This window comes from Vombatus ursinus, unplaced genomic scaffold (assembly GCF_900497805.2).
Source record: "Vombatus ursinus unplaced genomic scaffold, bare-nosed wombat genome assembly UNPS02014789.1, whole genome shotgun sequence".
Classification (NCBI taxonomy): domain Eukaryota; kingdom Metazoa; phylum Chordata; class Mammalia; order Diprotodontia; family Vombatidae; genus Vombatus; species Vombatus ursinus.
Window position 1 is genome coordinate 21,805,030 of NW_020954567.1, and position 25,264 is coordinate 21,830,293.

The window sequence follows — 25,264 nt, forward strand, 5'->3', positions numbered from 1 at the left end:
CACAGTGGGGAATATAACACTGAAGGCACTAGGGCCTCTCCTCTGAAAGACCCTATGGGTTAGTCGGAGAGATGAGACGTCTATATAAATTCAATCCAGTCCAATAACTATTTGCTCACCACCTACTCTAGGTTCCTGGGATGCAAAGGTGAAAATGTCGTCGCCTTGCTTCCAAGGACATTGTGTTTGTAGCAAATGTAAATTGATTAGGGAGTGGGAAGGGGAGAGAAGGATAAAACTTGGAACTCAAAACTTTAAAAAAATGTCAAAAATTGTTTTAACATGTAAGGAATAAAATATATATTTTTAAAATGTAAATCAAATTAGCAGTCTGGGTTGCATTAACAGAACTCAACAATGATTTCTTCATTTCCAAATCACTGGCCTGTTCTTGGTCCTCATGCTTCTTGATCCCTCTCTAAAGCATTTGACACTGCTGACCATTCCTTCCTCCTGGATACTCTTCGTTCCTTGGGTTTTCCTGACACTGCTTTCTTTGCAGTAGATTACTATTGCTTCTAGGATTTAAAAACAAAAACAAAACATTGTTTAGCTTTTAAAGTTCTATTTAACCTGGTTCCAATCTATTCTTCCATCCCCATTGGCCATTATTCCAACTCCCTCATTCTGCCTTCCGACCCAACTGGCCTCTTTGTTCCTCACATACTCCATCTTCTATCCTCCTCTCCATGCATATTGTTTTGAGGATAAAATGCAAAAGCTTCTGTTTGGCATTTAACATCCTTCACAATCTGGCCTAGGCTGCCTTTCTAGGCTTATAGAACATCACTGTCTTTCACATGCTCTCTGTTCCAGCCAAACCAGCCTATCTGCTGTTCCAGGTACTTGACATTCCATTTCTTGTTCAGTTCCGTTGTACAGGCTATTCCACATACCTGGGGAAGGGAACAAACTTTTATTATGTGCTTACTATATGTCCGACACTATGCTAAACATTTTACAAATATTATCTAATTTGATCCTTATAGAGTTTCTAGCTTTCTTCAAAGGTCAATTCAAGTGCCACCCCCAAAGAGAATCCTATCCCAATCTCCTCAATTGTTAGTGACATCCCCCAGAAATTACTTTTTATATACTTTGCTTATATTTTGTGCTTATATATTTATACACATACACATATGTATGATTGCATATCTATAGCTATATCTATCTATCTATCTATCTATCTATCTATCTATCTATTTGTGTGAAGTTTTCCAACACAATGTAAGTCATTTGAGAATTACTTTTTAACTCTGTATCTCAAGTGCCTGGCACAGTTCATGGTATATGGTGGGCACAGGATAAATGCCTATTGAATGAATGATGAATGAATGAATGGGCAACACTCCCATCTATTTGGTTGTCAGTCCACCAGAACCACTCCCCTTCTCCCTTCTCATTCCATGCTGGATGATTTGTTATCCTGGAACATGGTTCATTCCATCTTGACTCAGCCCCCACATACTTGGTTGGGTGGCCAACTCCAACTCATATTGATATCTCAAATGGTTTTGAAAAGTAGGTAGACATATATGGACAAGAATTTGGGAAAGCTCTTTTTGAGTTTGATGATGCAACAAAATAATTCAAAGACATTCTAACCATCATCAATGAATGAATGTGATCTCCCACAGTATTTGGCAGACCATAAAAACATTCAGGACCTGCACACAACAGTAAATGCTACAGCCAATGCCAAGATAGTAAGGACCATTGGAAAAAAGGGGACACTCTCTAAGAATGCTCCTAAGGAAAGGCATCATTACAAGCATGACAGAAGCTGCTTGAGAAAACTACTCAATACCTGTGAAAAGACATTGGAAAATGACGTCAATCTCTGTCTGATAGAACCAATAGAAAACTTGAAAACCTCATTGACCACTTAAAGGCAAAGAAAGAGACACACATGGAATGGAATTTGGGAAATAGATAGATAGATAGATAGATAGATAGATAGATAGATAGATAGATAGATAGATAGATAGATAAATGAATGAAATAAAATCAGAAATCCTTGATACCCTTAATCAGCAATTAAAATTGAAAACCCAAAGGTTAAAGTGGCACAAGAAGTTAAAGCATCACAAAGAACAAAATAAATGATACAACATCAATCAAAAACATTATAGATGTTTTAGAAGCATAGAAATTAGGGGAGAAAGAGAACCCCTGAAGGAGGATTTGGAAATTTCTGATTATCTGTATGGCTGAAAGAATTCCAGTACGATATAAACATGAATTGTATCAAATATGAAAATAAAAGCTTGAATGCAGTTGGCATAATAGACTATAAAATGATCACATCCAGGGAGGTGACTGAAAATCTAGTTTCTCTGCAAAACTGGAAAGTGGTAGGTCTTGATAAAATCCATATTTATTGACTCAAACCCTTCCCAATGATACATGAATTAATAATAAAACATTTTACCAGCTTCCTCTGTGAGGAAAGCCTGATCTCACCTTTCTTAACAGATCTCATAAATTTATTGCCAGAAGGTGAGAATACCAGTGACCCCCTCCTAATATATGTTAATTTTATATGTAGGGGTGTGCTGATAAATGTTTAACAATTGACACTCTAAAAAATAACATGTATACACAATACAATTTTAAGTTTAATCTTTATTATAAACATTTTCTTCATCATTTTCTTAAGTCTACAAAACCAACAAAACAATAAATCAAGCCTTGATTTCTAGCATTTGCTGATTTCCAAGATATAAATGCTTATACTGAAAATTTAACAAATGGCTTTCCAGAGCCCTGTACAAGTTGGTCCCAGCACATTACTGATCAAATGTTGATATGCTCTGGAAACTTTTCATAACTTGCATTGCTAGCTAGGGCAGCTAGGTGCACCAGGAATCAGGAAACCCTAAGTATTGATCTGTCTTCAGGTGCTCACTAATTGTGTGACCTTTGGCAAGTTACCTGACCTGTCTGCCTCTATTACCTCATCTATGAAAAGAGGATAATAATAGCACCTACCTTCCATGGTTGTTGTAAGGATAAAATAAGTTAAGATTTGTAAAGCACTTTGCAAACATTAGGATTATATAAGTGCTAGCTATTATCATTATTATTATTAGACCTATAAACACTTAAAAGCACATTAAATCAGCTATTTTATCTCATGCAAACTTTCTCCAATAATATTTAAATAGTGTAAAATTCTTAATTTGCACCAAGAAGAGAGAATGAAGGCTTGGAGTTTGAATCCAGAGGCCAAATTGAACCAATGGATGAAGGAAAGAGTTGCAAGTACCTTGTTCTTCTATAGGGAAGATTCCCTGAACTAAGGTTATGAAGGAGAAAGCCCAGTGCTGCACATGTTAGGGCTGTGACTGGCATCCTAAAGTCAAAGCTTAATGGAAAGAATGTATTTTGGGCAATTAATTCTAATGCAATTCTAGTCTTAAGGTATACTTTTGAAATGGATTTGGAAAATACTCAAACAAAAACTAACACAATATTAAAGAGACACATGGCTTACTCTGAGGCAGCAGTAGAAAAATTAACACTTTCTTCTCAGAAAGGAGGAAGAACATTGAGAGATATTCTCAGTGCACAGAATAAAGAAGTTAAAGTTGATATGAAAACTTTTGGAATAAACAGATTTCAGTTCATAAGGTAAAATCTGATAAAAAGCATACACCACTAGATTTATTAAATGTGCCAAAAAGTCTTTATTTCTGACTAGAACTTATGAAATGACATCATCATCATTAGTAGTAGTAGTAGTAGTAGTAGTAGTAGTAGTAGTATAGTAGTGATGCTGTTATTATTGTTGCCATTATACTCAGTACAAGAATCTTCAATCTCATCAGTTTGAGAGTTCCTTCCAATAATACAGATCACAATCTATCTATGCTTGTCCATCCTGTGCAACTTGACAATAATAACAATTATTATTATAGCTAACATTTATGGAATACATTAAGATTTGCAAAGCATGTCACACCCATTCTGTCATTTGATCCAAAAGTGTAATCAAAAGATGTTCCATGAACAACATCCACATGAACTCATCCAATAATTTATCAACAAAGGCATGTTGAACAAATGGCTGAGTCATGTCAGTCTATTCAGAGAAGCCAAAGGGTGTTGATGATTCAGGAGCAGATCATTGCCATAAGAAATTATAGAAAGGTTACCTTTATGGAGCCTGGACTTATTGATTGATGAGCCTTGCACTCAAGTACTGGAAATTGTACAACATATCACTGTAACTTACAAAAAGTTTAGCCTCTACTGGATACCTAGAAGGACACAATTGTGTAGCTAGAATTATACCCCATAAGCTCACTATCCTTTATATACTAACAAATGGCAAGATCTCCTACTACCAACAAAACACCCCAAAACTCCTTAAAAAAAAAGTTTAAGAATGGAATTTTGTTTTTTGAACCACAGCCCAATGTATAGATGTTTAGTCAAGAATGAACATTGGTTAAATATATATATATATATATATATGTATACACACACACACATATACATATATATGTATGTATGTATGTATTTTACTTGTGTCTTGTACATCTGATCAAAAATACTTTAAACTGAAAAGGGAAGGAGAGAAAGAAATCTGCCTACAATGTATCTTCCAATATAAATTTCCAAATATTATAGAGTAGCAAGTACAACACAGAAAGAAATATGAATATGTATGTCAGAAGCCATTTAATAAAAAGATGGCTTTATTCACATATGAAATGCATTGATTTGGTGTGGGATCTGGTCCACACCTCTCTAAGAGAAACTATGATTTCTACCTTGGTAGGGAGTAGGATAAGGGCAGTGCCTAGATGTTTACTTCTTCTCTTTTCTCTCTCCAAGATGGATACTAAGCTAGAATTATATCTATCTTCCACACTTCAAACATTGGTAATCTTTGGGTACAATACTTTGAAGTACAAGATAAATACCATTTATCTTACTTAGAGCTTACTATCACCAGCTAAGCTCTCTCTTACCAGTTTCTAGTTACACAAGACTATCATGAATAGCTAACACATCTCTTTATCAAAGTAATCAGTAAAAATAAATTAGGAGCATTATATAGATTAGAGTAGACCAAAGAATACACAAAAGTAAATGAACATTTTAACTTGGGAGCAAGATAAAAATGCCTCAGCTCAATCAAGAAGAAAAATATCACCAAGGATGAGTTCCCCTTAGCATTCTTTCAGGTCACAAACACTTGAAGTCAAGGGACAAGTTGGGGGCTTTCTATCCACATGCCTGAAACTACAGAGAGATCTGCTGACATTCAAAAGTCTGCACTTCTCTCCCCTGACCACCTCTTCTAAAATCCTCTAACCATCATCTGAAGACAGCCCTTCTCTATGTGTGAAGGTATACATCACGGCTCAGTGTTCTCTTAGCCAATCAGAAGTCATGTCCATAGAGATGAAAATGGCCCAATCCAAACAGGTGGATGTGTTATGAAAGAATAACAGTTGAAATAACCTGTCATTCACAAGAAATAATGTCCAAGAAGAAAAGCATCAATAAAACCCACGTCCTTTGATTTCTAGGTAACAAACATACCCTCAAAGTATAGGTAATAAACAAGGTAAACTAGAGATCCTAACAAAAGGAGGCAAATTTGGCACAGGAGAGATTGTTAAGATTTGGTAGAGTGAGATTTGTAGATGAAATAGGGTTATAGAACAGTAGATTTCATTTAAAAAAAACAGAGTAGATTAAAATAAGAAGCATAGTAAACATTATATATATTAAGAAGATATACTCATTTGAGGAAATCCCAGAACCTGAGGCAAGGTGGGAAACAGGGAAGAGAGCATTTGAGTGAGGATCACTGGAGGGATTTTATTATAGTTCACTTGGACAGAAGTAAGTTATAGATGGAGTTTTAAGCAGCATCGCAAGTCTGAAACAGAGGTATGCTGTAGTACTCATGGGGGACTTAACTATTCAGACATCTGGAGTTTTCTCTCCTAAAAGTTGAGCAATTTTTGACTGGCTTTGAAGATAACGTCAGTCTTCAAAAAGTAGAGGAAGTGATGAGAGGAAACTGAAATTCTGCAACCTGATTCTAACCAAGAAAGAAGAACCAGATGCTGAAGTAGAAATGAAGGTGACTTCAATGGAACTGATCACTCCATATTGAAATTTGTGAGGGAGAAGAGGGAAACTAAATGTTTCTGAGAGGCATCATCTTAAACTTTGGTAAAGATTTCAAAGACAACATAAAGAAGGACAATAATAACAATAGCAGCTACCATTTTTGTAATGCTTTAAGGTTTGCAAAATATTATATGTGTGTATGTATATATATGTATACATACACGTATATACATATATATCTATAGAAAGAGGCATATGAATAAATCTATATATATATCTGTTATATATAGACATATGTGTCTACATGTGTCTATTTATTGAGAGAAATGATTATTAATAACCAATATGTTGAGGAGATTCAGAGTTCTCTCCTTCTTCCAAAGTCCTGATTTTAAGTTCAGTCCTTGAAGGACATTACTGATCATGAGAATGAATTAACTCACCTCCCAGTCAGACTCCACCCAACCTTACAAGGAATTTAATCTAAAGTGAAGAAGCCAGTTGTGTTCTATTCAGGCTTGGGTGGGGACAGATCCTTTTGTCTAGATAGCCCAAGGCTGTGTTTGGTCTGTGTCTACAGATAATTTCTCTGTCCAGGATGACAGGAAGTCACCCTCAGTCCCTCATTGAACACCTACTCCTCAGAAGGGTATATAAATGGTGAGCCCTGCTGCCATGATTGTCTTTTGTCTAAGAGAGATGGCCAAATGACTATCCTTTTATCAATAACCTTCTGACCTTATTAATAAAATGATTAAGTTACCCAGACACCATGTCTCTCAAACCTTTTTAATCATGTGTGTGTGTGTGTGTGTGTGTGTGTGTGTGTGTGTGTGTGTGTGTAACCTTTACAACAACCTTGTGAGATAGGTGCTATTATTATTCCCATTTTATAGGTGAGGAAACTGAGCCATAGAGAGGTTAAGTGACTTTCTCAGAGTCACACAAATGGTTAAATATCTGAGGCAAGATTTGAATTCAGGTCTTCCTGACTCCAAGTCTAGCATTTGGTACTATCATGCCACATCCCTGTTATGAAATAGAAAAGGAGAAATTGATTGCAGTGGGTACCTAGAGAACTCAACAATCAATTCATATTAATTAAAGATGAGAGTAAGGGTAGGTGATGGAGGATGATTATGAAGCATAGTGTGAATCCTAAAGCAAAAGCGCTGCACAGGCGTCCTAATACTGACTGACAAAATGGAGGACATTTTGTTCTTCATTACGCTGTGAGTGTGGGTGGGTGTCTGTCTGTCTGTCTCTGTCTCTGCCTCTCTGTGTCTTTCTTTTCTCTCTGTGTGTCTGTCTCTTCCATTTCTCTCTGTCTTCCTCTCTTTTTCTCTCCCTTCCTTTCTCTCTTTCTCTTTCTCTGTCTCTGTCTCTGCCTCTGTCCCTTCTTCTGTCTTTCTGTCACTCTGTTTTTCTCTTTCTTTCTCTGTTTCTCCCATCCTTCTCTCTCCCTCAACGTCCCTTCGGCAGGCATTACATAACAGCTCCTTCCTGCAGAGAACACCTATACAAGTGGATCTGACAGTTTGACAATGGGCAAGCAGGGGCCACTGTGAGAAAATGGAGTCATTCATGAGCTCTCTGAGAGGCGGCTCTGTTAGAAACTTGGCTCTTTGGTAAATGGAGCACAGGGCGGACAAAGAAAGAAACTTTACACTTTAGCAATTTTCCCACAGTGACAGGCTCACAGCAAAATAATCTTGGGTTGGGCTGGACGAGAAAATGCGGTACTATACATGGTCTTGCCTTTCCTTAGGTTGTTGTCCCACTGCCAAAGCCACAGAATAATCTCTCTGGGTGGTGGGAGTGGGGGTGGGGACTGGAGGCAAGGCTACCCTGGTTCTGGGAATAGAGAGGTAGAAGCCAATCCATGGGCATGGGGACTTCCTCTTCTTCACTTCCCACCCCTTCTTTGTGCTTTTCTTGTTTGAACCCATCCAAATTGTACCTTGGAGTTTGTCCTGGGAAATGAGGAGAAAAGAGCATTGAAAGGATTGTTATGTTTTCTTCTTTGTTTTCTATAAAAAGAACAATGTTAATAGCTTTGAAATGATGACCATGAAATTCCAAGGTGAGATTTGGGGGAAGCCTCCTTTAAAAAGCTAAAAAGTCATCTGTTCCAAGTTGGCTATCTTTGGAAGCAAGACCTGAAAATACCTGTGAAGAATTCTCCATGGTTAGTTCCAGTTGCTATTGCATGGGCATATGCATCTTAGTTCAGGAATGCTACTGCCCTGATCCAAGAACAGAAGGCCATAAATAGAAAAGGTTTAAATAAAAAGACATTTAAATTGGACTGCAAGAGCGTTGCCCTGTAATGTTAATTTCTGGCATTCAGGTCAAATTTTAATATTTAAAAAAAAAAATACTCCATTTTTTTTTTTAAATCTCCAAAGTTCAGAGAGTAGTACACTTGTTTTTGAAATGATGTCAGATAAAACAAAATTTTACAACCAAAGAATGCAGACAGCCTTGTGAAGTCTATTCTGAAAGCATTTGACCCTTTATGTCATTCCTATTACCCATTTCAGTCTTCATTTTAGGTGATAATCCAACTCCTGACATGGAGACTGGCTACCATGATGTAGCCTCTATTATTGGAAAAAAAAAAAAACCAAAAAAAAACCTCTTTTACAACTTATGTGTACATCTGTACATCTTCTATTGAAATGTGTTTCAAAATGATCAGAAAGAAAAAGCATCTGGTCTCTTTAGGAAAGAAACTGATTTTGAAGTGAGCTGAAAAATTAGAATCACTAAAGAAACTTTATATATATATACATATACATATATGTATACACATATATACATATATGTGTATATGTATATGTCACAGGTCATATATTTAGAGTTTAGTTGATCAGTAATACTGTGCTATGAAAGACAGGCAAGTAGGGGAAAAGCTCAGAAGTGACTAGAATCAGGCAGAGGAAGAACAAGAGAAAGAATCCTGAATGGAGGGGGAGGGGGTGCACATAATGGGATATGTTTATAAAGAGGTCATAATCTCTCTTCTAGTTTAAATCAAATTGCAGAGAAGTTTAATGTTTGCTGTTACTCAGAAGTTTACATTTTCAAGGCCAGGTCTTGAGGCTTATTACCTCCTCCTAAATATTATGCCTAAAATCTGGGCAGCTGCCATGGGATAAATGGTGGTGGTTTAAGGTATGATTATATGAATCAATCATTCGGACTTTCTTAAGGTATGAATAGCAGAGTTAAATTCTATTAATATAGAACTTTAACACACTAATGAAATAGATATCACTTGTCTTAAATTTCTAATTAATAAAGAATATACTATGTAACAGAGCATGATTTAAAGAAATAGAAACACTTAGGTACAATTAAGTGGCTTTGCCCAATAAACTACGACTGTTATTTAGAACATCTCAATCTAACCCTAACAATTCCTTATTCTATAGGAAAAAATGCAGTTCTGCCTGGCATATTAGGTGGCAGGATATATTACACAACTCAGAATGGCATGAGTATGTGTAAGAATAGATATGGAATAGGGCACCAAGCAATTAGACTATATGCTAGTATTGAAAGTTTCATTATGTCCCTGCTCTACTCCAGTGCTAATTCATTGTACTTACTGAGTATCTGCCTGTTTATTTATCAGTTACTTTGGATTTTCCTCCCACTGCTGAGTTCCAATTCTATTGATGATTACTAATGCTTACTAAATCTCTGTTTACTTGGTTAATTACCTTGGACTATTTCTACTAGCCTGAGCTGTTGCATCTGCTGCTTTACCCATTTCTGTCTCCCCTTCCTGGTTCCAGTTATTTATGGTCTTCGGATTTTCACAGAAAGTTGTTAACTATTTATTTGCAACTTTTAAGAGAGAAGGAATTAATATGCTACCATAGTACTTCTAATTAGCTTAGGCATACTTTCTCTGTCTAAAAAGTGCCTTCATAAGGAATGAATGAGTGAAGAAAAAAAAATAAAGAATTTATTAAGTGTTTGTTATGGGCCAGGCACTGTGATAAGCACTGAGAATAAAAATACAAAAAAGTAAGATAGTCCTTGCCCTCAAGGAACTTACAGTCTAAGAGAGAAAGAAAACATATGGAGGAGAATGATTTACTTTTCCTTTGACATTTGGGCTCAGAGCAGAGATTGGGCTGGTCAAGGAAAGGAATATTGATCTTCAGTGTTATGAATGATTCATAGGATGGTCAATTAATTGACGTGTCCTTTCCAGAAGCAATGGCAATACTGATTTAATTTCTGTGCCGATAGCAAAATGTAGAAAGGTAAGAGGAAGGGGAAGGAGCTCTTGTGCTCCTTCTTCACTCATCCTCCACACTTCCAAATCTCTCTATGCGTATTCTCTTATTCTTTGTTTCAGTGTCAGAGGAGGGGGGTGACCTTCTTCCTTGCCAAGGCTAACTCTGTCACTTACACCTTTATTGCCTTATTCTCCCCTCTGTTCTGTAAGAGTTTGGCCCATTGATCATTATCTTTCTCTTCTATCCACCTAATCATCTTCAATATTCCCCTGTTTACTGGAGTCCTCCTTGATGCTTACAAGGTTCTCCCATTCAAAAAACCAACATAATTTTTTTCCCCATAAACTTGCCATGCTCTCAAGGTGGTGCAGTGGATGGACTATCCGACTTAGAGTCAGGAAGACATGATTTCACTTTGGGCAAGTCACTTAACCTCTCTCAGGTAGTTTTTTTCATGTGTAAAATGGGGACAATACTAACATCTACCTCATAGGATAGTTGTGAGGATCAAATGAGATAATTTATGTAAAGCACTATGGGGATACTAATAGCACCTCCTTCATTTGGTTTTTGTGAGGATCAAATAAGGTCTTAGATATAAAGTACTATTAAACCTTGAAGGACTAGACAAATGCTAACTAGTATCATTATTGCTATTATTATCATTATCCTATATTTCCTTTCTTTGTCACTGCTAAATTTATAGAATAGGTAGTCTACTGTCATTGCTACGCTTTTTCTATCACCTACTTATTGCTGAACCACTTGAAATTTTATTTCCAACCCCCAGTCTATTAAATCTGTTCTCTTAAAGGTCACAAATGATGTGTTTTTTTTTCTCTACCATTTTATTATGAACCTAACAAACATCAACAAATATAAACATCTCAGTGAATAAGGAACAGAAAATAAGAGCAGCACATGAAATTAGTCAAAAGCACACACTAAATTCAATACATCAACAATAAAACTGCCCTGCTTCTCCATGTCCTCTGTGATATATATCTCTCTGCTCTCTTCCTTTTACCCTTCCATTGTTTCACTGATGCTCCTTTCTTTCTTCTTCCTCTCTCTCTCTCTGTCTCTCTCTTTCTTTCTCTCTCTTTTTCTCTCTTTGTGTTACTATCGTTGGCCACCACTTCTTCCAACGATCCATCTCACAAAACCCTTCCTTGTAAAAATAATAATGATAATAATAAGTGTAGTCAAGCAACAAAAAGTCACACATTGCCTATGTCTGAAAAAGTATGTCTCATTCTGCACCTCTAGTCCATCACCTGTCTGACAAGAGATTGGAAGCACGTTTCGTCTTCATTCTTCTGGAGTCATGACGAGTTATTCACTGATCAAAGTTCTTCATTCTTTCAAACTCGTTTTTCTTTATATTATTGTAGTCATTTTATAAATTGTTCTCCTGGTTTTGCTCACTTACTCTGGATCACTTCATACAGGTCTTCTCTGAATCTGTCCTTTTAGTTATTTCTTATGTTATACTAATATCCTGTGACATGAAAATACCTTAATTCATCCAATCATTCCCCAAATTCATTAGAGCCTACCTTTTTTTTTCCAGTTTCTGTGTGTCTCTTTGTGTCTGTGTCTGTGTCTGTATCTGTGTCTGTGTCTGTGTCTGTGTGTAAGAGTGTCAAGTCCCATCTTTGGAGCAGGCACAGCATATACCCTGCCCATTGCCAGTCCACACGCAAGAGTTTAGGGAACCTCCTCCTGAAAGACATGATAATATGTAACATTAGGGCTCTACTCCTTGACTTGGAGTATGCATAAACATTGTTACTGGTTCCCATCCACTAGCCACATGTTGAAGAGATGAAGTTTTGATTGCCTGCTGAAATGGAGACACTGACCAGCCAAATAGAGGCATTTCCTCTTTTCTGCTGGCTGTGTTCAAATGAGGATGCAAGGACTTTTGCAAAATCCTTGATGGGGAGAGGGAAGCCTAAAGCTAGAACCCTGAGGAGGCAGATGTACCCTTGTTTTAGGGAAATGTGACTCATCTGTGAAAGTCAGATTTGGAATAAGGATACTCAGCTTAAAAGGACTACATTTGCTTCAACAAAAAGTGCTGCTGTAAATATTTTTGTATCTAAGAGTCACGAATGACTGCCCAGTAGCTAACTTTGATTGCTTTTTCTCAGGCTTCATATTCTTTTATCTTTTTTTGTCATCTTTGATAGCTATTTATTACTCTCTCATTCTGAATATTTCCTTCTCCTTTGACTTCTGTCAAATTGTTCTCCGCTCATTAATCCTCATTTTTTCTTAGTCTCATTTGCTGACTCGTACCACTTCCTTAGCCCTCTTCTCTTCCTCCTTGGTGATCTCATCCACTCCCATGTTTCGGGATTCATCACTATACATAGGACTCCCAAATCTGTATGTCCAGTCCAATCTCTGCTCTGAGCCCAAATGTCAAAGGAAAAGCGAATCACAGAATTTCATAGCTACAAAGGAGGGACTTGAGGAGCCAGTCCATTCAACCCCCACCAAGAAACCTCCATTATAATATCCCTGAAAAGTGGTCATTTGACCTCTATGGGAAGATCTCCATTGAGGAGGAAGAATACATGCTATCTCATGCCATCCCATGCCAACCCCCACCATTTTGGCATGACCCTAATAGATCTCCTGACATCAAACCTAAATCTCCCTCACACCACTTCCCTTATTTTTTTCTGAGCACAACAAAATTAATCTCACTTCCATAAGGTAGCCCTTTAAATTCTTGAAAATAGCTATTACTCCCCGCCCCATCCCCTACCTGGAGTCTTCTCTTGCTCAAACTGTTTTCAACTGTCTACTCGACGTCTCCACTCGGATACCCTGCTGACACCACAGGCTCAAAATATTCAAATCTGACCTCATAATTGTCCCCAAAACCTTTTCCTCCTTCCAACTTCCCTGTTTTGTTGTTGTTGTTGTTGTTTGTTTGCTCTTGCTTTTTTTGGTGAGGCAATCGGGGTTAAGTGACTTGCCCAGGGTCACACAGCTAGTAAGTGTCAAGTGTCTAAGAACTCAGGTCCTCCTGACTCCAAGGCTGGAGCTCTAACCACTGTGCAACCTAGCTGCGCCCCGCCCCACCCCCCAGTTTTTGTTGATGGGGATACCATCCTCCTAGTCAGCCACTCTCTCGAACCTTGGGATCATTTGGTTTTACTCTTCACTATCCTTTACATCATCTCCAAATTCAATCAGTTGCCCTATCAATAGTATCTCCTATGTCCAGTGATGTGATGGAACTAGCTCATACTAGCTTTCAAGAACCAATTGTTAAATTTTTCAGTGTGAGCTTTTACATCTAGGAAATCAAGCTGTGTGACCCTGGGCAAGTCATTTAACCCTGATTGCCTCCAAAAAAGAAAAGGAAGAAAGAAAAGAAATTGGCAAATGCTACAAATCAGGGCTTGATTTATTGTTTCATTGATTGTCTAGACTTAAGAAAATGTTGGAGAAAATTGTCAATAATGCAGATTAAACTTAAAGGTGTGTCTTGTGTACATTTTCCCCTCAGAGATCCAGTTGTTAAACATTTACTAGCACCTCCCTCCATAGCCATACACTCACATTGCCTTTTCCTTGTAACATTTTACTAGCCTTTTTTCTGTCACAATTCCTTTACTAACACAGCTTCCTTTGTCTGGAATCTCCCCTTCCCCTCGTCACCTGTTAGGTTTCTATGCATCCTCTAAAGCTTCATCCAAATGCTACCCCCTTCACAAATGTTTCCCTAATGCCCCCCAGTAAGTCAGACCTCACATAGCATTTTACTTTGTACTCTCTAGAGTCCTTACCATGAAGCATAGTATATTACAATCATCATGAGGGCATGGACATTTGCTGCTATCACAGTATTGACAGTCCTGCCCCTCCCCCACTCAGATGTTCCTAGTATTATAATGAGGAACCTCAGGATACTTTTCATATCCTGTTTCCAATCACCAGCAGGGAATGATGGGAGTTGGAAAGAAAAACGGAAAGGGGTGCAAGCTTTATTTTGTTCTGTTTTTTCCATCCTATTGGGAAGTACTAGCAGTGTAAGAAACATACTCCCTGAGCCCTAAGGCAGGAAAGAGGTGAATGGAAGGAAGTCATCCTAAGTCAGGACTTCCGATTGGAAGGAAAAAGTCATAAGATCTTGAAAGATGCCTGAGGAGCCCTTCTGTAGCGTGTCAAGCAATTGGGGCTTTAGGAGGGCTGTAAATGCATGACTTTTCCTGAAAGTTTCTCATAGAAAGTAGTGGTGGCTGTAGAAGTCAATGGATAATAGGTTTAGAAATAAACTGCACCAGGAGAAGAGAGACAGGGCTCCCAAGCCAAACAGAGAAGTTTTGTGCCCCAACAGTAGATTGACAGGACTTCCTAAGCTAAGTAGAGAAATTTCTGGTTTGAGCTGGGAATTGTGGAAATCCAGAATAGAAAAGAAATGAGACGAAGAACTGGTATTAAGAATCAGGTAGTCTGTGTAGGTCCAGGAGCCCCAAGTTCCTTTCTCCTATGTTTGGGGCCTAGGGATGGGAAGAAAGGGTGCTATGATTCTGGGATGACTACATGATCCTCTGTCTGAGGAAGACAGAGTACATATCAAAGCTGAATTGACTCCCTAGAAGGTCTGAATCTTTTCACCATTGTAAAGCCCCATCTGGGGTAGTACTTTGAGCCAGAAGGACTCTATAGTTCCCTGTAAAAATAAGAGAACCACCACAAAAGCAGTTACTTTACCGTCTATCAGTGTCAGATTCTTTCTATTTCAGGGGGAGGGGAAGGGTAGGGAGAAGCACTGTAAGTCTGGAGCACTGTATAGGTTACTACATAAGGTAGAAGTTTCCTGCAGATGGAAAGGGAACTGTCTTCAATAATTAGTCTTCTAATTGTTTCTGCTTCTAATAAGTCAGTCTTCTAATTGTTTCTGCTGGGTTTAATGAAATGAGTCCTATATCAGAGACTTTATTAGCCTCAGTGCTTGCTGATAGGCCTAGAAGCAAAATGGGCCTAATTTTGATATTCCCAGAGGAAGGAAACCCTGAGTATTGTTTTTGAGAACCCTTTGAGATAAAACATCATCTTTATGAGAACAGAGCTATATTTCTATGGGGATCTAGGCCACAGATTACATAGTTGTCTGTGTTTCTGTCTTGTTCCCCCTCAAGACTGCAACTGTCATGAGGTCAGGCACTGTATATTATCTAAACTTAGATCTCCCCTAGTGTCTGGCATAGTGCTCCGAACTCAGTAGGTGCAAACTAAATATTTATTGAATGAATGAGTCAAAATGAGCAAGGAGTACTCAAAGAGCTAATTAGGAATCATACAGTAATGTAATTCCTTTTATCTGATAAATTGTAAGCAGATATTATCTTCTCCTTAAAAGCTGACCCCCCCCCAAAAAAAAAATCTCTGTACTGGATTTTCATGTTCAACTGCCCTTAGGTCCCAAAATGCTAGATTCACACATACACCCTAGATTAAGCAATGATTGGTGAGGGTTGAAATTTAGAGGAGACAATAACAACCTAGCATATGTAAATATTTTTATTTCTTTAAATCTTGGTCAAACTTATCACTGTTAAGATTATTAAGTAACAATTAGCTAACACTCATATTTGTTCTTTGGTCATTTATTTTAATACAAAAGATATAATGAACTATAACTGGGTTATATAACTTTTGACTGAATCATCCATGCATAAGAATACTGTACAGCTCCCCTTGGAATTCCCTCCATTGGCCCTAACCCAGAACCACTCCCCACGTACCTTATGATATCCAACAGCCCAACCTTTCAAAACCAAACACGTAAAAGTGATGGGAAGTGTCACCTCAGAAGCTCCCTTCCTAATTAATCACTAGCTAGACTTTTTGCTATGCTTTTGGAGACAATGTTCTGGCAAAGCTGCTCTTCCCACTCACCCCCATCCCCTTTTCCCAACACATTAAGCAATATAGATGCTAAGGACAACTGGATATAGAGAGAGGAGATTTGGATTCAAATCCTGACTCTTTAACTTACTAGCCATGTAAACATGGGATAAAAGTCACATCTCCTCTCTAGGCTCCAGTCTTGTCATCTACACAATGAGGAGCTTGGATTAGAATGTCCATGTTCTATACAGTCCCTTCCAGCTCCAAATCTATGGCATCTTATGAAATTGTAACATTGAAATTGGCAGCTATTTCCTGCTGGGAAGAGTTTTGCTCTCCATGGAATGTTATATTTGGGTCAATACCAATGGGCTCTGAGATTTTAAGTCAGGCATCTTTTCAGTGGGCTCCCTGTTACCATTATCCTCGCATCTTCTTCAGATGGAAAAAATATGCTACAAAGAGGTCTGGTCCCTTATCCTTGTTTACATAGATGGAGAACCTGAGGTCCAAAATTAATCCCCTATTCCAAGTTATGCAGCCAGGCAGTCATACACACAGTCAGAAACTTCACCCAACTTAAGATAACAAATTACGATAACAAGTGCTTCTTATGTTCAAGACATCATGCTAGTAGGTACTGGGGGTAAAAAGAGAAAGAAAATGAAAAAACTTCTACCGTCAAGTAGCTTACCTTCTACTGGGGAGATGCATCATGTAAACATACATGTAAACATACAAGGCAAACTGAGGAGGCAGAGAGCAAGAATAACTGGGGACACCAAGGAAGATTCCACTTAGTGGCACCTAAGCTGAGCTGGCCAGGACCTAGAGACACTGAGAGGGTGAGAGCACAGTACAGAGTGTCCCAGAAGTCTAATTGCACTAAGACTTCTGGAAAACCTTGTATTGGCCAAGAACTGGGGATAAGAGTATAGGATAGTCTGTGCAAAAGCTGAGAGATGGAATATCAAGGCTAAGGAATACCTAGTATGTCTATGGCTGGGAGATAGATTGAACAAAATGACATAATATGAACTGTTTGGAAAGAGAAGTAGGAGTCAGGTGCAAAGCTTTAAGTGTCCGACTGAGGAGACTATATTTTGTCACAGAGCCACTGAATAATAATAATAACAATAATAATACTCAACATTTACTATGTGCCTGGAACTGTGCTAAGCATTTTTTTTTTTACAAATATTATCTCTTTGATCCTCACAACAACCCTCATAGATGCTATGATTATTCCCATTTTACAGGTGAGGAGACTGAGGCAAACAGCAGTTAAGTGACTTGCCCAGATTTGGACTCAAGTCTTCTGACCCTAGGCCCAGTGCTCTATCCACTGTACCAGTGACAAGGCAAAGCTTGGGGAGACTTACCTGAACTTATGAAAAGTTAATTAGTAGAATCAGAAAAATAATATACACAATAACTATGACAGTATAAATGAGATCAAAGACAACAACAAAAACGGAAATTAATGACTTCTTCTAGGAATTTACCTATGACAGATCTAGAATGCTTGAGTTTGGGGCTCTTTCTTTACCATATAGATTCTGTTTCTTTTATAGATAACAATAACGGTAGATTGTACACTGGTTTAAACATTACCTATAAAATAAGCACATGAAATGAGCTTTTTTATAGAGAGATCCCTCTATCTCAGTTTTTCCCTCTAGTGTCTGATAATGGAAGTAGAGGGTGCAAATGGGCAGCTAGATAACCCAGGATTTACTGAACTCAGTCACTTCATGTTTCCCTGACAACAGAAAAGAGTAACCCTTCTAATCACAGACTTGGATTATAATGAAAGTATGAGAAGTGATATTTTCCCCTTGGAATAATGGCAAGGAATTGGGGTTTCCCAACATGATAGAACATGTAATGGCCTTAGGTTATGTATGTGTGCCCATTTCCTCAGAATGACTCTTGATATATGGTCTCTCTTCTCACCACAGTCCATGCCAGGTTGTCCCAATCATCTCATTCCTCAGACTAATCCTGAGAGTTCTATTGATTGAGTCTTTAGATCATTCTTCTCAGTTACCAAGGTCTTTGGCCAGGTGTATGGTTAATTGCAAAGGTGTTCAAGGAGTCTCCTCCTTCATTCTTGAGATTCCAAGTCACTCCAATGAATGTGAATTTCTTTCCCATAGAGGATACATTTGAGTCAGCTGAAGAGATACAATGGCAGGCTTAGCAAGCATCAGAAGGAACCCACAGTTATCCAGAATGCAGCATGGAGTAATGATGGGAGCCCTGAACACTGAGACAGGAAACCTGGGTTCATCTAATCCTAACTTTTCAACAAAGTGGCTATGAGATCCTGTACAAGTCACTCTACCTTTTTAGGGCTAAGTTTTCTCATATATAAAATGAGAAATTTGTTGTTCACTTGTTTCAATCATGTCTGACTTTTCATGACCCCAGTTGAGGTTTTCTTGGCAAAGATACTGGACTGGTTTGCCATTTCCTTCTCCAGCACATTTTAAAAATGAGGAACTGAGACAAACAGGGTTAAGTGACTTTCCCAGGGTCACACAGCTAGTAAATGACTGAGCCTGGATTTGAACTTCCTGATTCCAGGCCCAGCACTCTACTGCACCATCTAGTTGCCCCAATAAAAGAGAGAGCTTAGAGTAAATTAATCCTAAGGTCTCTTCCTTTAATACTCTTTCTATAAGGAAGGAACTTTGGTTGCCAGACACCATAGCCAGCCCTATTCTACCAATAGTTTACCTCTAGGGATTAAAAAAAAGTTTTTTAAATTATTTTTTAGCCCTAGCATCTAAGCAAAGTGAATTATTCACTCAGAAGGATTAAAAGCACACCCAAACAGCACCCACCCCAAAGTTTACAAAAGGAATCTATGTGGTTGGGCAGAGTCATACTGTATATAATACTCCTAAGTTACTTGGAGTAATACCAATGTAAATTCCCTAGTGTTGACCCACATTCAACTTCTGTAAGAGGAGAGAAAAGGGGAGAGAAGGAAAAGCCAAACCAAATAAAAACCGGCCAGTGAACTCCAGAGAACGTGTTCTTACCTACTCATGGGGCATTGTACCCCAGGTGGGAAAGCCACCAGGGAAAGAGCTGTTTCAATGGTCCCAAAGGAGTTTTAAAATGGAACTCCCTATTCCGCTCCTGGTCTGAGCAGGGTGGCATCTTATGTAAGATTCTGGCAGGGAAAGGGCTCAGGCGGAAGCGGGTTTCCAACACCGTCTAATCATCTTTGATTTCTCTGTTTGTTCAGCCGCCTTCATGTGGCTGGGGAAGGAGAGGAGGAGGGAGGAGGAAGAAGGAGGGGAGATTCCGACACACTGAAGTCTTCTGTTTCTCTCGGCAGAATAAACAGCCCATAAAATAATCCCCAAAGCGAATGAACTGCCACAGTAACTGCCAAAAAGATTGCCGTCGTTTGTGTTGGGGAGTGAGGGGGGTGATTCCTGAGGATGCATGGAGAGCAGACTGAAGAGACCATTGGGTGACCTGCAGCTGGATCCACGCGGAGGACACCTGAATAGGCTACAGCGTTGTAGTGGTCTTTGCTGCAAGGGCTATGAAAACCACTCTAGAAACTAACAGTTAGAGCTGTCATTTAGATATTATCTATTATCATGGGGTTCATTGAGACTTGGAGTCAGGAAGACGTGAGTTCAAATCTTAGCTCTGACATCAACTAGCTGCATACTTCTGGGCTAGTCACTTAACCTTTCCCATCCTCAATTTTTTTATCTGTAAAATGAGAATAATAATAGCACCTACCTCACAGGGTTGTTGTGAGGATCAAATACGCTACATTTGCAAACCCTTTGCAAACCTTAAAGTTGCTATATGAATGCTGGCTATTATTATCTCTTTAGATCTGACGATCAACCCTATGAGAAAGGTGTTGCTGTCTTTGTTTTACAGATGAGAAAACCGGGCTAGAGAAATGAAGTGACTTTAACTAAGTTCGCTCCTGGGATAACAATCCCATCTTTCTGCAATCCAAATGATGCCTTGTCTCCAGCATGACAGGCAGACTGTGAAACTCTCACTTGCCAGCTGTGGCCCCACAACTCTTCCACCCATGTCTGGAACTCCAAGGTTCTGTTTTTCTTTTGATATCACTGTGGCAGGTGAATTAGTTTGTTGGACCTCACTGTCCCAGGGCAGGGTGCTGATTCCCTTGATATTGTCCCTGTTGGAGTGGACTGTTTACACAGCAGTCTGTCTCCTGGCTGAGGACAGCCTCCAGGCCCTCTCCCATGCCAGGGGGCAAGGCTGACACATGTGCTGGTTTTCTTCCACCCACATGTTGCCCCAAATTTATCTAGTCCCTCCTAATTTACAAGCTTATTCATGGCCTCATCTGGATCATACCCATCTTTATCTCTCCTTCAATACCTAGCTTCATGATAAACACTTAATAAATGCTTGTTGAATTTAATTGATACTGGATGTACAGGTTGTCCAAAAATTTGAGCCTTAAATCCGTCTTCAACAATTCAAGTAAAATACCACTTAAATCACCATAGAAACATAGATTCAGAGCTGAAATGGACCTCAAGAGTCAACTAGATCAACCCTCTCACTTGATAGATGAAGAGACTAAAGCCTAGGAGGCTTAAGTGCCTGGGATCACAAATAGTAAATGCCAGGATTCAAACTCAGGTCCTCTGAATCTAAATCTGAAATCTAAATCTTTTCACCATAGCATGTTTTTCTTTCAGTGTTAACATCCATGTGCTAGTATTGCAAGAGATACCAAGATAAATAAAACACATCTTTGTCCTCAAGGAAAAAGCAGAGAAGCTGTGTGCACAAATAAATATAAGATGAATTAGTATGAGTGCCTAGAGTGCTTTGAGATCAGAGAAAATGAGGTCACTTCTATTTGTTTGCTCACTATACTCAGCCTTATCACCCAACATATCCATGCTTTTGACTTTAAGACCCTAGAATGGTACTTGTGGAATGATAAAAGACCTAAGGGATGGTCTCAGTTCCATTGGGCTTATTTTCCATGGAGGATTTATGGAATTTATGAGCGTCACACATGATGAAAAGTGGTTGTATTGCAATCAATGCGAGGAGTACCTATATCATTATTGCAAGTAACTTGCAAATCCATACCCTGTCACATTGCTTCCAGTTCCAGGAGTATAAATAATTGCGTACAGAAATCCCTCTATCTTTTTTTGCTCCAGGAAGCCAGGAAGAGCTCGGTGAAAATCCTGAATCTGATACATACTCTTTTGTGCCCCTGGGCAAGGTGGTTTAATCACTGGATGCTTTCTCTGGACCAGTGGTGTCAAATGCAAATAGAAACAGATCCCTAATGTAGCACCTTGACTTAGAAAGCCACAAATTAACATTATCTGTGTTGTATTACATTTTTACTTACCTTGTTAAACATTCCCCAATTACACATTAATCTGGTTCCCCGAGTTTTGTGGGCTGTTAGTTCGACTTCTCTGCTCTAGGCCACTCTCTAGGACTATAAATTGCAGAAGCAGTGCCCACCTGCATTGAGAAGAGAGAGTTTCGTCAGCCAGGAGTTCCCCGAGCAATCTCAGGTCTAGTTCCTGTCTCTAAATCTCCTCTACTCATCCACCATGTGCTTTGTATTGGTGTTATGGTTACAGTACTTCAACTGACTACTGTTGGGTTAGATTGGTAACATCAAACCTAACTTTTCGAAGGTTCAAGTTGGATGTCAGCTAGTCATACAGACCTTACATTACCCAATAGATCTCTTTCCCTTTAGATTTTTTTTTTAAGGCTGATTTTCTCCATCTCAGAGCAGCTAAGTGTCACAGTGGATAGAATGCTGGGTCTGGAATCTGGAAGACTCATTTTCCTGAATTCAAATCTGGTCTCAGACACCAGCTGTGTGATTGGGCAAGTCACTTAACCCTGTTTGCCTCAGTTCCCTCATCTATAAACTGATCTGGAGAAAGAATGGTAAACTACTCCAGTATTTTTGCCATGAAAACCCCAAATGGGGTCATGAAGAGTCAGACATGACTGAAACGACTGAACAACATGAAATTCTCAATCTCACCCAGGCTAGATGTGTACTTGTTGGCCCAAAACCACTGCCTATAGATACGAAAGTTTGAACCTGCTCCATTTTTCCAACCTGGGTTGGTTTGGTGGCCCCCTGCTCCCCAGGGCATACCATATTGATGCCAGATTTAATACAGACAGCTGATTGTGTTTAGTCCTACTGCAGCTCAAAATGCCCAAATTCAACTGATCCATGGGTTAGCCTCCCAGATAGTAATGATTATAAGTATGCATGCCACCATAATCAACTCTTCTTTCAGATTTTAATTCCACTGGCCAAGGAGAAGATCTGAAGCTTTTTAAAAAGACCAGTATTTTAACAAATGTTTATTCTTAAATATCTGTCTGCATGGAATAGAAGGAAGTCAAAGAAATCTTCATGGAAGTAAGGGAAGGGTGATGAAAGCCACAGAGCCAAAACATATCAGAGTTACAAGTGGTTGTAAAGATCATTTAGTCTGACCCCTGTGATGATGTTATAGTTGAGGAAACAAGGGAAAGATTAGTATCTTGTCCAGAATCACTAATGCTAATAATAACAATAATTCAGTTCATCTTTGGGTGTTAAAAAATTGAAGAACTCAGTATTACATATCATTTTATGATAGGGCACAGAGGTAAAATGTTATTAAATTCTGCATCGTTTCTGACCCTGAAGTACCATTACTAGGCTTAAGATTGAGAGAGAGAGAGAGAGAGAGAGAGAGAGAAAGTGAATGAGAGAGAGAGAGAAAGTCAGTGAGTGTGTGTGTGTGTGTGTGTGTGTGTGTGTGTGTGTGTGAGAGAGAGAGAGAGAGAGAGAGAGAGAGAGAGAGAGAGAGAGTGAGGTCCCATGTGTACAAAAATGCTTATAACAGCTTTTTTTTTTCATGGCAAATAACTGGAAGCTAAAGGGGTGTCAATCAATTGGAGAATAGCTAGACAAGTTCTGGTGTATAAATGTGATGGAATACTATTGTTCTGTAAGAAATGATGAAGGGGGTGGTTTCAGAGAAACCTGGGAAGATTTGTATGAACTGATGCAGTGAAGTGAACAGGACCAGGAGAACAATTTACTTTAAATGCCCATATTATAAATTTAATAATTCTAGTATGCTTGTTTTTCCAGTTTGCTCACAAAAAATGTTGATCTATCATATGCCTAAAGGGCACATTAGTTTAAACATGTTAGTTTAAATGTGTGTGTATATACACATGTTAGTTTAAATTATAGCTTAAATATGTATATTTTAGTTACATTATACATTAGTATAAATATGTACATATGTATATAAGCTAGCATTTATATAGTGTTTTAGAAATATCTCATTTTCATCCTCATGATCCTGGGAGGTAAGTGCTATTATTATCCCCCTTTTATGGATGAGGAAATTGAGACACGAGGTATAGTGACTTGTCCAAGGTCACACAGCTAGTAATGTCTGAGACAGGGTTTAAACTGAGGTCTTGCTGACTTCAGGTCCAGGGTGCTAACTAGCTGCTTGTCCAGGTAACAAAAAGTACTTCTCCAGGACGTAAGAACCTAGGCAGGTGATTCAGCATGGATTGGTAGTTGATGGAAAGGAGTATAAGACACCCCCAACACTTATCTCCATTGCTAAGAAGTAGAAAACTTCCCCACAGGTCCCTGTTCAAATGGAATTAGCCACAAAACTGTTCTCTAATTAGAATTCATTCACCTTTGCCAACTCTAATAAATGTGCGCCAGCAGGGAGGGTTTAGTAGACAACACAAGCAGGTGTGAGAATGGAGTAATAAAAATTACTCATACGTATATAATGCTTTCCTCACCACCACCCCGAGGATGAAAATAATGTGATCCTTATTTTACAGATAAGGGAAACTGAGGCATAAGATAGACTAAGTGACTTGGATCCAATTCTAAAATCCAGTGATCCTTAGGGACCATTTCCTTTGATACCACCCCCCCGACCAAACTCCATTTTAACAATAAAACTGAGTTCCAGAGAGGTGACAACAACTTCCCTAAGAGCCTACAGGTAGGAAGAGGAAAAACCGGAATTTAAAGCCAGGTCTTCTAGCTCCAGGAGTGATGCTTTTTCCACTAGATTATACTGCAATGATATCATCTGAGTGCTGAGACTGTAGGTGCTTTGTCCTGGGCCTCTTCTGGTTCTTCTTGCTCAGTGACATGTGTCTGGACACTGAGCTTGCGTTGGGGTGGTCAGCTCACTTTCCCCTAACTGAATAACTGGCATGCCTTGGAGCAAGCTCATGTTTGCTAACTTATAATGAAGAATATCAGTGTGTCAATAATAATAGCTAACTTTTATATAGCGCTTGCTGTGATCCAAGCCCTGTGCTAAGCACTTTACAGTTATTATCTATTTACCATAGAGAATTAGATCTATCCAAAGACCTCTAATCAAGTCAAGAGGTATTTATTAAGAACCTACTAAATATCCAGCATGATATTAGGTTCTTTGTTGTTGCTGTTATTCAGTTGTGTCTGACTCTTTGTGACCCCATTTGGGGTTTTCTTGGCCAAAGAGACTGCAGTAGTTTGCCATTTCCTTCTCTAGCTCATTTTACAGATGAGGAAACTGAGACAAAAAAAGGTTAAGTGACTTGACCAGGGTTACACAGCTAGTAAGAGTCTGAGACCAGATTTGAACTCAGAAAGATGATGACTCCAAGCCCAGACCTCCATCCACTGTACCACCTAACCAGGTATACAAAAGAAATAGGAAATAATTAAATTAGGGAGACAAAACTAACATTCATGAAATGTCTTGATAATAGCACAAGGAAGTAGAGAATCAAGTACAAGACTATGTTAATAAGATCTTGTGTTTCTGTATCATCTGGAAGCTTATAAAGTAATTCTTTGCTATAGTGCTATGAGATAGGTAAAGTAAGTATCATCTGTACTGTATGGATGAGGAAGCTGTGGTTAGAGATGTTAACAGACTTGTTCACACTTGCATAACTAGTATCAGAAGTAGGACTTGAAC

The 25,264-nt window shown here is 38.7% G+C and overlaps 1 long non-coding RNA gene across 1 annotated transcript in view; it reads right to left on the reverse strand.

Annotated features, from left to right (window-relative positions):
* Positions 1-320: 320 nt before the first annotated feature.
* Positions 321-25,264, reverse strand: part of LOC114047649 — a 36,731-nt gene continuing 11,787 nt past the window's right edge. Inside the window, exons 2-4 of the long non-coding RNA XR_003569641.1 lie at positions 21,625-21,743; positions 11,912-12,077; positions 321-518 (exon numbers count right to left, since the gene is read on the reverse strand). This is a non-coding gene — a long non-coding RNA (uncharacterized LOC114047649). The remainder of the gene's footprint in view (positions 519-11,911; positions 12,078-21,624; positions 21,744-25,264) is intronic.